Here is an 11,777-nt window from a genome sequence, read left to right as displayed (position 1 = left end):
ATTGTACGGGCGTAAATGCCAATCACCTCTTTGTTGGGCAGAGGTGGGTGATAGTCAGATCACAGGTCCAGAACTTGTAGTAGACGCAACGGAAAGAATTGCTCAGATACGAAAACCAATGGCGATAGCTCGTGACCGTCAGAAAAGCTACGCTAATAAGCGCAGGAAACCACTCGAGTTCCAGGTTGGGGATCGAGTGCTACTCAAAGTCTCACCGTGGAAAGGTGTTGTTCATTTTGGCAAACGAGGCAAGCTCAATCCACGGTATGTCGGACCGTTCGAAATTATTGAGAAAATAGGCAAGGTGGCTGATGTGTGCAAAATGCAACATATAAATTACATCAAATGAGGCATAAAACTAACCCTTTTTAAGTACTAATGTTGGAAAAAGTGTATTTTTGTCTTCCTTTTGTATTTTCAGGATTAAATGAGCTCAAATTAACAAAAGCAGCAAAAAGACAGCTAAATCTAACATAAATACAAGAAAGGGAACAAAAGTGGACTGCCCGACCCCTCGACAGCATCCTCCCAAGCAAAACAGAGAAGGCAGAAGACTGAACACGCCCCGTGCTCAGCGAGCACGGGGCCGTGCCCAAGAAGCAGCAGAAAAGACAAACATGTAGAAGCTTCTATTGCCCACCACGGGGGCGTGCCCAAAGTACTGCAGACGCATTTATTGTAATTGCGAATTACAATTAATGAGGAGAGATAGTGTCAGACGGGCACGGGGCCGTGTCCAGCGGACACGGGGCTGTGCCTAGGCTTCTGTTCAGCCTATAATTAGGAGTGCTTGGAGCTATTGCAACTCATCCCTTGGCACACCACCTCTCTCACACTTCATCCACCACCCACCACCATCACAACACCATCATCCACCACCATCATCCATTGTCCATCATAGAGTGTGTGAGTCGTCTCGGGATCCAAGATTGATCGTAAGAGTTCTTGACAATCAAGGCCATGTTTGCCTAAGTCTCTTACATCACTTGGTGAAGACAAGTGTTTAGTATAATACTTTTTATTTTTAATCTTTTTCACTTCTTAATTAGTTTTGTATTAATGACTTTAATAACTAGTTTCTTATGTTGAAGGTGATTCTTCCTTATCGTTTGTCCGTGGTGTCTTGGCATTATTTTACTGTCTATATAAAATAAAAGATTTTCACCATTCATATCTCCACGGTCTATATGGAGGTATGTTGGCTACCTGGTCGGGGGTTAAGGGAACGGTTTGGTAAGGGTCTTGCCCTTGTTCAGCGTTTAGAGGTCCTGCAAGGGACCTGGGTCAAATTGAGTAGGACCTCCTTCAATACCCAAAGGTGTTGGATGGCGGGGGTCCAAACTCTTTGATCCCCTCATAAGTTAACTACTATTAATACTATAACCCGGCTATTTAGGACTGTATCCCTGCTGACTCAGACTACTTAGTCGAGGGTAACGTCACCTCCAAAAGAGGGGCCTACCATAATTTGCATTAATAACTTAATTAATTATCTTTCAATAATCCGACCCTTTAGGATTGTATCCGTGCTGACTCAAACTACTGGGTTGAGGGTAACGTCGCCTTCAAAAGATGGGCCTACTACAATAACTAAGATAATCTCTTAAACAAGTGCAAAAGTGCGAAAATAATCAAAGGTTATACTAACACACGAGTCGGATCCAAGTGATTCATCTTGTCTATCTGTTTTTATTTTTATTTTATTTTTCAGCATTTAGTTAGTTTTATTTTCGTAGTTTAAAAATCTTTTTCTAACATTTTGATTTGATTAGACGTTGAGGATAAACCAGTACTAAAAGCTCTTGTGTCCTTGGACGACCTCGGTATCTTACCAACACTATACTACGTCCACGATGGGTGCACTTGCCCATATGTGTGTTTAGTGTTAGTAAATATCGTGTTTTATAAATTTAAAACTTGGCTAAAGTGTAAAACGGGCTTAAAGTATATACCTAAAACATATTACACCAAACACGCATCAAGTTTTTGGCGCCGTTGCCGAGGACACAAGGATTTTAAGAAAGTTAGGAATCAACGGCCTAATCATTTTTTTTATTTTCTTTTTATTTTTTTAGGATTTTCTTAAATTTTCAGCTTCTGCAGAGATCAGCACGGGCCGTGCCTGGTCGGACACGGGCCGTGCCCAGCAGTGTTACTGGCAGTTTTTAGTTTTCCGAGTTACAGAAGGCTGACCACGGGGTCGTGTCAGTGCAACACGGGGCCGTGTCCAACTCTCCAGTAACAGGGGTCCGGAAAACAATCACTGTAAGTCCGACCACGGGCCGTGTTCACTGAGCACGGGGCCGTGGTGAACCTTCTGACCAACATTCTTTTCTGTTTTTGCTGCAGGACTTGGAACTAGACGCCACCTCTACGTAGTGTATGAGCTCCAGTTCTAATAATGACATAAAAGAACCTCTAGAAGAACCCAAACGCTTTCTCAGAAAAAGACTAAAAGCTAAAACCAAGAGAAGGTTTCGGGGAAAGCACTCCCAATGGCGGACCAACGTACCCTCATGGGTTATCTACGACCCACGTAGGTAATCTCGGCGCCGCTATCAATGCACCGAATGTTGAAGCCAATAACATCGAACTTCGGCCGCATTTTATACAGATGCTTCAAAACTCTGCAACCTTCCATGGGCTTGCGGACGAGGATCCACATCTACATATTACTAATTTCTTAGAAATATGTGATACCTTTCGGATCAATGGAGCATCAAATGACGCCATCCGCCTCCGAATGTTTCCTTTTTCAAAAAAAGACCGAGCAAAAGCTTGGCTTAACGCCCTCCCAGCTGGATCGGTAAACACCTGGGATGAACTAGCCCAAAAATTTCTATATAAGTATTTCCCTCCCGCTAAAACGGCTAAATTAATGACTGAAATTAATACATATTCACAAGAGGACGGGGAATCCTTGTATGAAACTTGGGAAAGGTTCAAGGAGCTATTGCGAAAGTGTCCACATCACGGCCTTGCGATATGGCAACAAGTATCCACTTTCTATAATGGGTTGTTGCCACACAAGGCAAACACTTGACTCTAGCTCCGGGGGACTTTTAGGTAATCGCCGCCCGCATGAAATATATAATCAAATTGAGGAAATTGCTCAAACCAATTTCCAGTGGCACACTCCCCGAGGCAATAAAGCTATTGCCCCGGGCACCCATAAGGTTGATGAAAGCACTTCTTTATAAGCCCAAATCGAGGCCCTTTCTTCAAAAATAAAGAAGTTGGAAATGACAAAAACGGTCTCGGTTATGGCTTGTGAAGGGTGTGGTGGGTCACATGAAAATTGGAGTTGTATGAAAGAAACAGACGATCAACAAGAATCGGTAAACTACATTGATAATAGACCTAGGCCGTCGGGTCCTCCAACGGGCTCCTACAACCAAGGATGGCGAAATCACCCTAACCTTGGTTGGAGAGAACCCGGCAATGGTAGTAACCAACAAAGCGTAAACCAACGAACAAACTTCCAACAACCAAGAAATGAGTCATAAAATTTCCCTCAACAACAAGGTGGACGAGAAAGGCTTAAAGATACTATATCTCGCCTCATCTCCGACACTGAAAAGAAAAACTCGGATAGGTTTCTACAATTAGAATCAAATTTTAGAAATCAACAAGCTAGTATTCAAAACATTGAAAAACAAATAAATCAACTAGCCCAAAATTTCTCCGAGAGACTGCAAGGCGCGCTAACAAGTAATACCGAGACAAACCCAAAGGCACAAGTTCATCTCATCACTCTACGGAACCGTACCGTGGGTCCTGCAGAAGGGCCAGCACCTATTAAGGAGGTCACATCTCCGCCACAGCAAGAGAAGGTCACTCCTCCACCTCCAGAACCCACCAAGGCTCCTCCGGTTCCATACCCCGGTAGGTTAATCTGTCAAAAGACCAATGAGCAATTCGCAAAACTCGAAAGTTTGCTAAAACAATTGCATGTCAACATTTCTTTCATTGACGTCCTAACCCAAATGCCTAAATACTCTAAGTTTATGAGGGACTTCCTCACTCATAAAAGGAAAATTGAAACATTGCAATTAGTTAACTTAGGTGAAGAATGCTCTGCCCTCGTACTCAACAAACTCCCCCAAAAGAAAATTGATCCCGGAAGCTTCACAATTCCTTGCTCGATCGGGGACTCCCCCGTTCGTAATGCACTAGCCGACCTCGGGGCTAGCATTAACCTCATGCCCGCATCAATGTTCAAAAGACTCGGCCTAGGAAAAACGAGTCCTACAAAAATGAGTATACAACTTGCTGATCGATCCGTCAAATTCCCGCAAGGTGTCATTGAAAATCTCCTAGTCAAGGTCGACAATTTCGTCTACCCGGCCGACTTTGTCATACTTGATATGGAAGAAGACACCGAAGTCCCCCTCATACTAGGGAGACCATTTCTCGCCACCGCACAAGCAGTGGTGGATATGAATGACGGAACACTCACTATAAAATATGGAGATAATGAAGTAAAGTTCGGGGTTGGGAAGAGAATAGAGGACGATGACCCGGTCAATTACATGAAGGTTATTGATTCGAGTTTGGATGATGCTCTCCGACGGTGCAACATGGGATGCAAAACATCCCGCTCGGAAAACATATAACCTCGCCTTGGGTCTAGCCAAGGACCCTTATAAACGTGGCGCACCACGGAGGCAGTCCGCGGAACTATCCTTAGTTTAAGTTTAATCTTTTAGTTTTAATTTGCAGGAATAAAACACACTCATGGTGGTCAAGGATAACAAGGGAAACGAGAAACATAGCCCCATGCACGAAAACAGGGCCATCCGACAACAATTTCTTCATTCCAGTAAGCTCAGCACGGGCCGTGCCCAGCCAACACGGCCCCGTGCTGAACATCCTGCAGACAAATGCCCAGTTCAGGTAACTGGACACGGGCCGTGTTCACCGAACACGCCCCCGTGTCCAGGCTTCTGTTTCTTTTCTTTAATTATTGTTACTGGCACCTGAACACGGGGCCGTGCCCGGTCACCACAGGGTCGTGTCCAGACTGCCAGTAACCTAAAATTTTGCTTTTAACACCATTTTACACATTCAATCAGCCTAAAAATTTATTTTTGGGACACATTGAGGACAATGTGTAATTTAAGTGTGGGGGGGGGGGGATGTTAAAACCTTGAATTTTGCAAGTCCTAATAACAAGCCTTACACAAAACTCTATTGGAACCGCTAATCACCCCAAATTTTTTTCAAAAATTTTCATTTTTTTTACTTGTCTAAGTTTAAGTTGGGAATTCTAAGTCTAACAAGGTTATATTTTTATAAGTTTACAACCGATAGCGTCGTGATAAACAAAACCAACATAAGAAAATTATGAAACGGCATGACAAGCTTAGTTAAAATTTGATTATATATACTTGATCACATAAAAACCCATTCCCACAAAAGTGAGTTTTGAGCCTATATTGAGCATACAAATATACATCTTTACGCTAAATGCTCATTTTTCGTTTCTTGTGTGAATAGCCGCTTGGTTCTTACGACTCTAGAACTTGCCACGACAATTCAGTCCCGGTCCTTACCAACTTAAACCCGAGTAAGTAAATGATGGAGACATTAGGACTAACCTTTTTTTTTTCTTTCAACACCATTATTTTTATTTTTCTTTTCACCTACCCAAAAATTCCCCCTAGATAACCCCTTTGAGCCTAAACCTTTTCATTTCTTAACCCAAAACTTTTTTTTACCCACCAAAAACCCTTTTTATGTTTACCTTTTATTTTAGTAACAAGCTCGGTTTTCGTGTGACTATGAAATATATATATATATATATATATATATATGTATATATATATATTACAATGAAGTTGGAAATAAACAAACAAAGCTCCTCAAACAAAAGCTTGTTTGAATAAATACTTCATTAAAAATAGAAAGTCACAAAAACAAAATGTTTTACGAAAACCGACGCTTTTTACGCCTTTCGCCCTTTTCAAATAACCACTAACCCAACTACCCACCTTTAGCCAAAGCCTAACCCTTCACCCAAAAGTCCTCTTCATATTTACAAAGGTATAAAGTTAAAAAGGACGACGATTGATTGCTTGGCAGCTTATGGTAGGAATAAGTTCCATGCCGCTCTTGAGTGATTCACTAAAAATACACCTTCGGCCGAGTGTGAGTGATTTCCCCCGTGAGGTATGTGAACCTGTATATAAATGGGATTTTAGAAAGGCATGTTATGCCTTAATAAATAATTTACCTTATGAAAATTTTTTAATAAATCATGACGAATAGGATTGTAAATAAGTAAAAATAAAACCTAAACAATCTTGGAAAATCCCGACACTCTATGATAAGCCCAAAACCTTCTCTTCTACCCATTCCATTTGAGAGTGTAAGCCACATATTAAAGAGTTTTGCTTGAGGACAAACAAAGATTCAAGTGTGGGGATATTTGATGTGTGTAAAATGCAACATATAAATTACATCAAATGAGACATAAAACTAACCCTTTTTAAGTACTAATGTTGGAAAAAGTGTATTTTTGTCTTCCTTTTGTATTTTCAGGATTAAATGAGCTCAAATTAACAAAAGAAGCAAAAAGACAGCTAAATCTAACATAAATACAAGAAAGGGAACAAAAGTGGACTGCCCGACCCCTCGACAGCATCCTCCCAAGCAAAAACAGAGAAGGCAGAAGACTGAACACGCCCCGTGCTCAGCGAGCACGGGGCCGTGCCCAAGAAGCAGCAGAAAAGACAAACCTGTAGAAGCTTCTATTGCCTTTCACGGGGCCGTGCCCAGTGAACACGGGGGCGTGCCCAAGTACTGCAGGCGCATTTTATGTAATTGCGAATTAAAATTAATGAGGAGAGATAGTGTCAGACGGGCACGGGGCCGTGTCCAGCGGACACGGGGCCGTGCCCAAGCTTCTGTTCAGCCTATAATTAGGAATGCTTGGAGCTATTGCAACTCATCCCTTGGCACACCACCTCTCTCACACTTCATCCACCACCCACCACCATCACAACACCATCATCCACCACCATCATCCATTGTCCATCATAGAGTGTGTGAGTCGTCTCGGGATCTGTCACACCCCGATTTCCACGTGTCACCGGTGGGCCCGGTGTGGGGTACAGTGACGTAGTTGGAATCGTCATAGACAATCAACACAATATAATAATGCACAGCGGAAGCAGAATAGATACATTTCAACTTTTAAATAAATTGCAATAATAAATATCACAGTAGTTGAAACGGATCCACAGGCGGATCAAATAAAAATAAGATAAAATATTGTTCAACAGATATTTGTCGTCCGAGCTTGCGAGACTATAGTGGATGCTCTTAGGAAACAGCCAGCCTATTTTCGTATAGTACCTGCACTTAACCTTTTGGGAAAAATACGTCAGTTTACACTGGTAAATACAAATCGACTGACTCATTTTGAAAATGATTGAAAATTGATTTAAATGCACAAGGCATAAATATTTTTATTAACTTGGGATAATTATATAATATAAACTTGTGAACGATTTACATGCACTCGTATCTTTGGTGGCCCGGGATCTGCCGTCCGGGCTAAGAATTAGATGACACACCACATTAAAGAGTTATACACGACGAGTGTACGCCTACACCCCGTGCTCTGGTCATGGCCATCTCGTAAGATAATGCCAAGGATATCCGGGACACGGTCAATAACCCCCCAAAGCCTTTAAGTAAGACAAGACTGTTTAAACGAAGTCGCACAAGCTATTCAAGACTGTACACCCATAAGGAGCAGGACTTGTGCGCCCGATCAAGCGGTATTTTAAATACCGTACCCCAAGCCCGTATAGGGAAAATAAGTCAAAATGTATTTACCTGAGCAAGTATAAGTCACAAATGATAAGTGTTGGTAGCTTTTACTGGGCCTCCTAATCTGGAACAAAGGTTTATAATAACCTATTAGATTTCTAACGGTCTTTTATTTAAGCCTAAGCTTTGACCGGTTAGTTTTAAGGACGATACGGTACAAGCGCACGATTAAGCGAAAGACCGGATAGAATGTGATTTAGACCCGACAAGTTTGAATACTTGTATAATATGGGTATACTAAATACATTCTGGATTTTGAAATAAAAATGATATCGTTTGACCCGTTTCGGTCAATTTACGCAAACTAGTTACGTAAACCGAACCGAATGCAATAAGGGCGTTACGGGTAGCCAAAAGAGTCAAATGCAAGTTCCCTAAGATAATATGTTTAAAATATGATATTATATCAGTAAGTTATGTTCTATATTGCCCGGAATAATTTTAAACCCAATTTATGCCTTAGAAGGGCATTTTGGTCATTTAAAAGATCATAAAAGAGTAAAATTAGAAATCTGAGTTTCGGGTCTGGTTCATACAGTAAATATACTTAATATAACATATTATATCAGTAGGGTATGACCCATATATCAAATTTATCATTTAAAACCAAACTATGCACCGTAGGGGTATTTTAGTAATTTCACAAGGGCTAAAAATGCCAAAACTGGAAATCTGAGTTCATATACTTATACTTACTGTTATTATATGAAAATATGCAAATTACATCAGTAGGTATAAGTCTTATATGTTTAAAACGAGTATAACGCTTACTATGCGCTTAAAATGCTAAAAATGCGATTTAAGGGCGTTTTTGGGTTTTCACAATAAATCTGAGATTTTTATATTTCCAGAATACTTAAAATAATTTATTTAACTTATAAAATCAGTAGAAAAAGGTTTCGGGTCAAAAGAATGTGTAAAACTCATTTTACGGCCTAAACGGTCTAAACCGACATAACCCGAAATAACTAGGCGATCTAGGATCCGTTCAGCCAAAAATTAATTAAAAATCATCAAAATTCCCAGAATATTATAATACATCAGTTGGTAAAAAGTTTTGCATCAAAACGTGGCCAGAAACGGGTTCTACGCGAAAAGGGCCGTTTATGTAAATTTATAATATAGTTTATGCTAATGGCCATAACTCACAATCTGGACCACCAACTGATCCGAAATTTTCGGTGCAAGTTTATATATTAGAAATAAAGATTTCTATCCTTTCACTTTTCCAAAAATCACGTTTTATATCAAAAAGGGCAAAATAGTCAACTTTTAAGCATAATCGGAAACATGCAATTTAATCGGCTAAGCATAGACTTAATCAACGAAAATTCCAGAAAGTTTAACTAAAATAAAAATAGTCACAAATACTTTCCAATACAGATCTCGAACATGCATGTACGAATCCGAATCGATAGTCTACGAAATAATCGTTTTACAAGACTTTCGGTTCCGATTCGTGTCTATACTATAGATTGTCGAGTTGATCGTGGTAAAATACATTCTTATATTCATAATAAAGCTATCTATGAAGATCAAACAGATTGCATGTCATTTATTTTACCATTTAAGCTATTTTTCTCAAAAATCACTTCTGTTGACTTTTTATAATCACGTTTGACTCGACAATTAGCATGCATGTAGTGGGATTCAGATAATACCCTTTAGAGGGTTTGTTTCCCACATAAATACCAACATATATCAGGTTTCAATTCGAGAAATGACTGAAAGAAATCCGTTTAATCAGAAAGTCAAAGCTTATGAACAAACAGTTTGACTTTTAGCAATAATCAAAGCAAGAACGGATTTGAGATTGAATTGAGAGCTTACAAAGGTCCTATAGGTGCTTAGTGAACACTAGGATTCGGCCTTGATGATCAGATTAACTCCAGAAAGCCTGCCTTGAAGGTTCTTGAGAGCTCTTGAGAGAAGTGAGGTCTTGATCAAATGCAAATGTCCAAGAATTGGCCTTGTAATCTGATTTAAAGATGGAAATTCGAGGGTACTGTAGCCATAGCCATGCATGGCATCTAATTGGAGCAAAAGGAGGCAAGAACCAGCTGTTTACAACTCAATTTCGGAGCCAAATAGCTGAAATTACGAATTCTGCATCTGGGCCTGGGTCGCGGCCCGCGTAAGCCAGTCCAGGCGGGCCGCCTGGCCTTTGTTGCTGTCAAACTTTGCCACATTTTGGCAGTTTTGGTCCCTGTCTTCGCGATTAATGTTTCGGCTCTTGAATTTGACTCGTAAACCCTAAATCCTGGTTTTTAAGAACCTTAGGACTTTTACCAACATGGTAATGTCCTCGGAAAATTTTGCGCTCAACCGAAAAGCCCTGAAATTCGACGTTGACGCTTTTAGTCCTTCAAGTACGGTTTTGGCCATAACTTTCTCATACGTTGACGAAACTTCACGAAATTTTAACCACATATTCTAGTGAGTATATTTTAGCTTCTCAAAGCTTCGGGTCTGCCAAAAGTTCACTCAGAGGTATAAATTAAACATGTTGACACTTTCGGCCCCTATAGTTTGAAATACTTCACTTTTGTGCAATTTCCGCGCCGTATGATCCATGAACCATCCGTTTAAGGTTATAAACATTATGTAGGGTTATCATAGAGTCTATTTATCCATTGTTGACACTTTGGACCCTTACGTTCCATAGTTTTCACTGTTTGTCACTTTTAGTCCCTCTAAAGTATGTTTTCACGTACCGGAACCTTATGACACGTGTCAAGACATTATTGGACGAAATTTTTCGAGGTGTTACATCCTCACCCCCTTAAAAGAAATCTCGACCCCGAGATTTATTCAAACAAATGGGGATATTTTTCTTTCATCGTGGATTCCACTTCCCACGTGTATTCGGGACCTCTACGGGCATCCCACTTGACCTTAACAATAGGCACGTGCTTCCTTCGAAGCTTCTTTACCTGTCGATCCTCAATCGACAAAGGTTTTTCCACAAATTTTAGACTTTCGTCTATGTGTATATCTGTATGCGGTATAACCAGTGAATCTTCAGCGAAACACTTCTTCAAATTACAGATATGGAACACATTATGAATAGCACTAAGCTCTTCAGGCAAGTTTAACTTGTAAGCGACTGACCCGACACGTTCGATAATCTCGAAAGGTCCTATGTATCTCGGGCTCAGCTTGCCTTTCTTTCCAAATCGCATTACACCCTTCTAGGGCGATACTTTAAGCAATACTTTTTCACCTACATCGAAGTGAAAATCTTTGCGCTTAGGATCCGCATAACTTTTCTGCCTATCCCTGGCAGCTTTCAAACGATCGCGAATCTGAACGATCTTGTCTGTCGTCTCAAAGACGATATCTGGTCCAGACAACTGGACATCTCCAACTTCTGCCCAACAAATGGGCGATCTACACTTTCTACCGTATAGGGCCTCAAAAGGCGCAGCCTTTATGCTGGAATGGTAGCTGTTGTTGTAGGAGAATTCAATCAGTAGTAGGTTCTTATCCCAACTACCACCTAAGTCGATCGCACATGCTCGAAGCATGTCTTCCAAAGTTTGAATAGTACGCTCACTCTGACCATCAGTCTGAGGATGATAAGCCGTACTAAAATTCAAACGAGTGCCCAACGACTGTTGGAAACTTTTCCAAAAATGCGACGTATATCTAGTATCTCTATCGGAGATAATAGATATAGGTATACCATGTAGCGCTACTATCTTATCGACGTATAATTGAGCTAACATATCTGAGCTATACGTCTCTTTGATGGGTAGAAAATGAGCTGACTTAGTCAGTCTGTCTACTATGACCCATATGGTATCATTTCCCGTTTTCGTCTTCGGCAACTTGGTGATAAAATCCATTGTCACCATTTCCCATTTCCATTTGGGAATTTCAGGTTGTTGAAGCAAACCTGACGGCTTCTGATGCTCGGCCTTGACTTGCGCACAAGT

At 40.7% G+C, this 11,777-nt stretch overlaps 1 non-coding gene across 1 annotated transcript; it reads right to left on the bottom strand.

Moving 5' to 3' along the window:
- Positions 1–2,872: 2,872 nt before the first annotated feature.
- On the bottom strand, positions 2,873–2,979 carry LOC118486122. Its single transcript, XR_004877978.1, has one exon. It is a non-coding gene; the product is annotated as a small nucleolar RNA R71 (small nucleolar RNA).
- Between the last annotated feature and the right edge of the window lie 8,798 nt (positions 2,980–11,777).

Source organism: Helianthus annuus, chromosome 13, assembly GCF_002127325.2.
Source record: "Helianthus annuus cultivar XRQ/B chromosome 13, HanXRQr2.0-SUNRISE, whole genome shotgun sequence".
NCBI classification, from domain to species: domain Eukaryota; kingdom Viridiplantae; phylum Streptophyta; class Magnoliopsida; order Asterales; family Asteraceae; genus Helianthus; species Helianthus annuus.
This window is presented reverse-complemented; position numbering and strand designations above follow the sequence as displayed.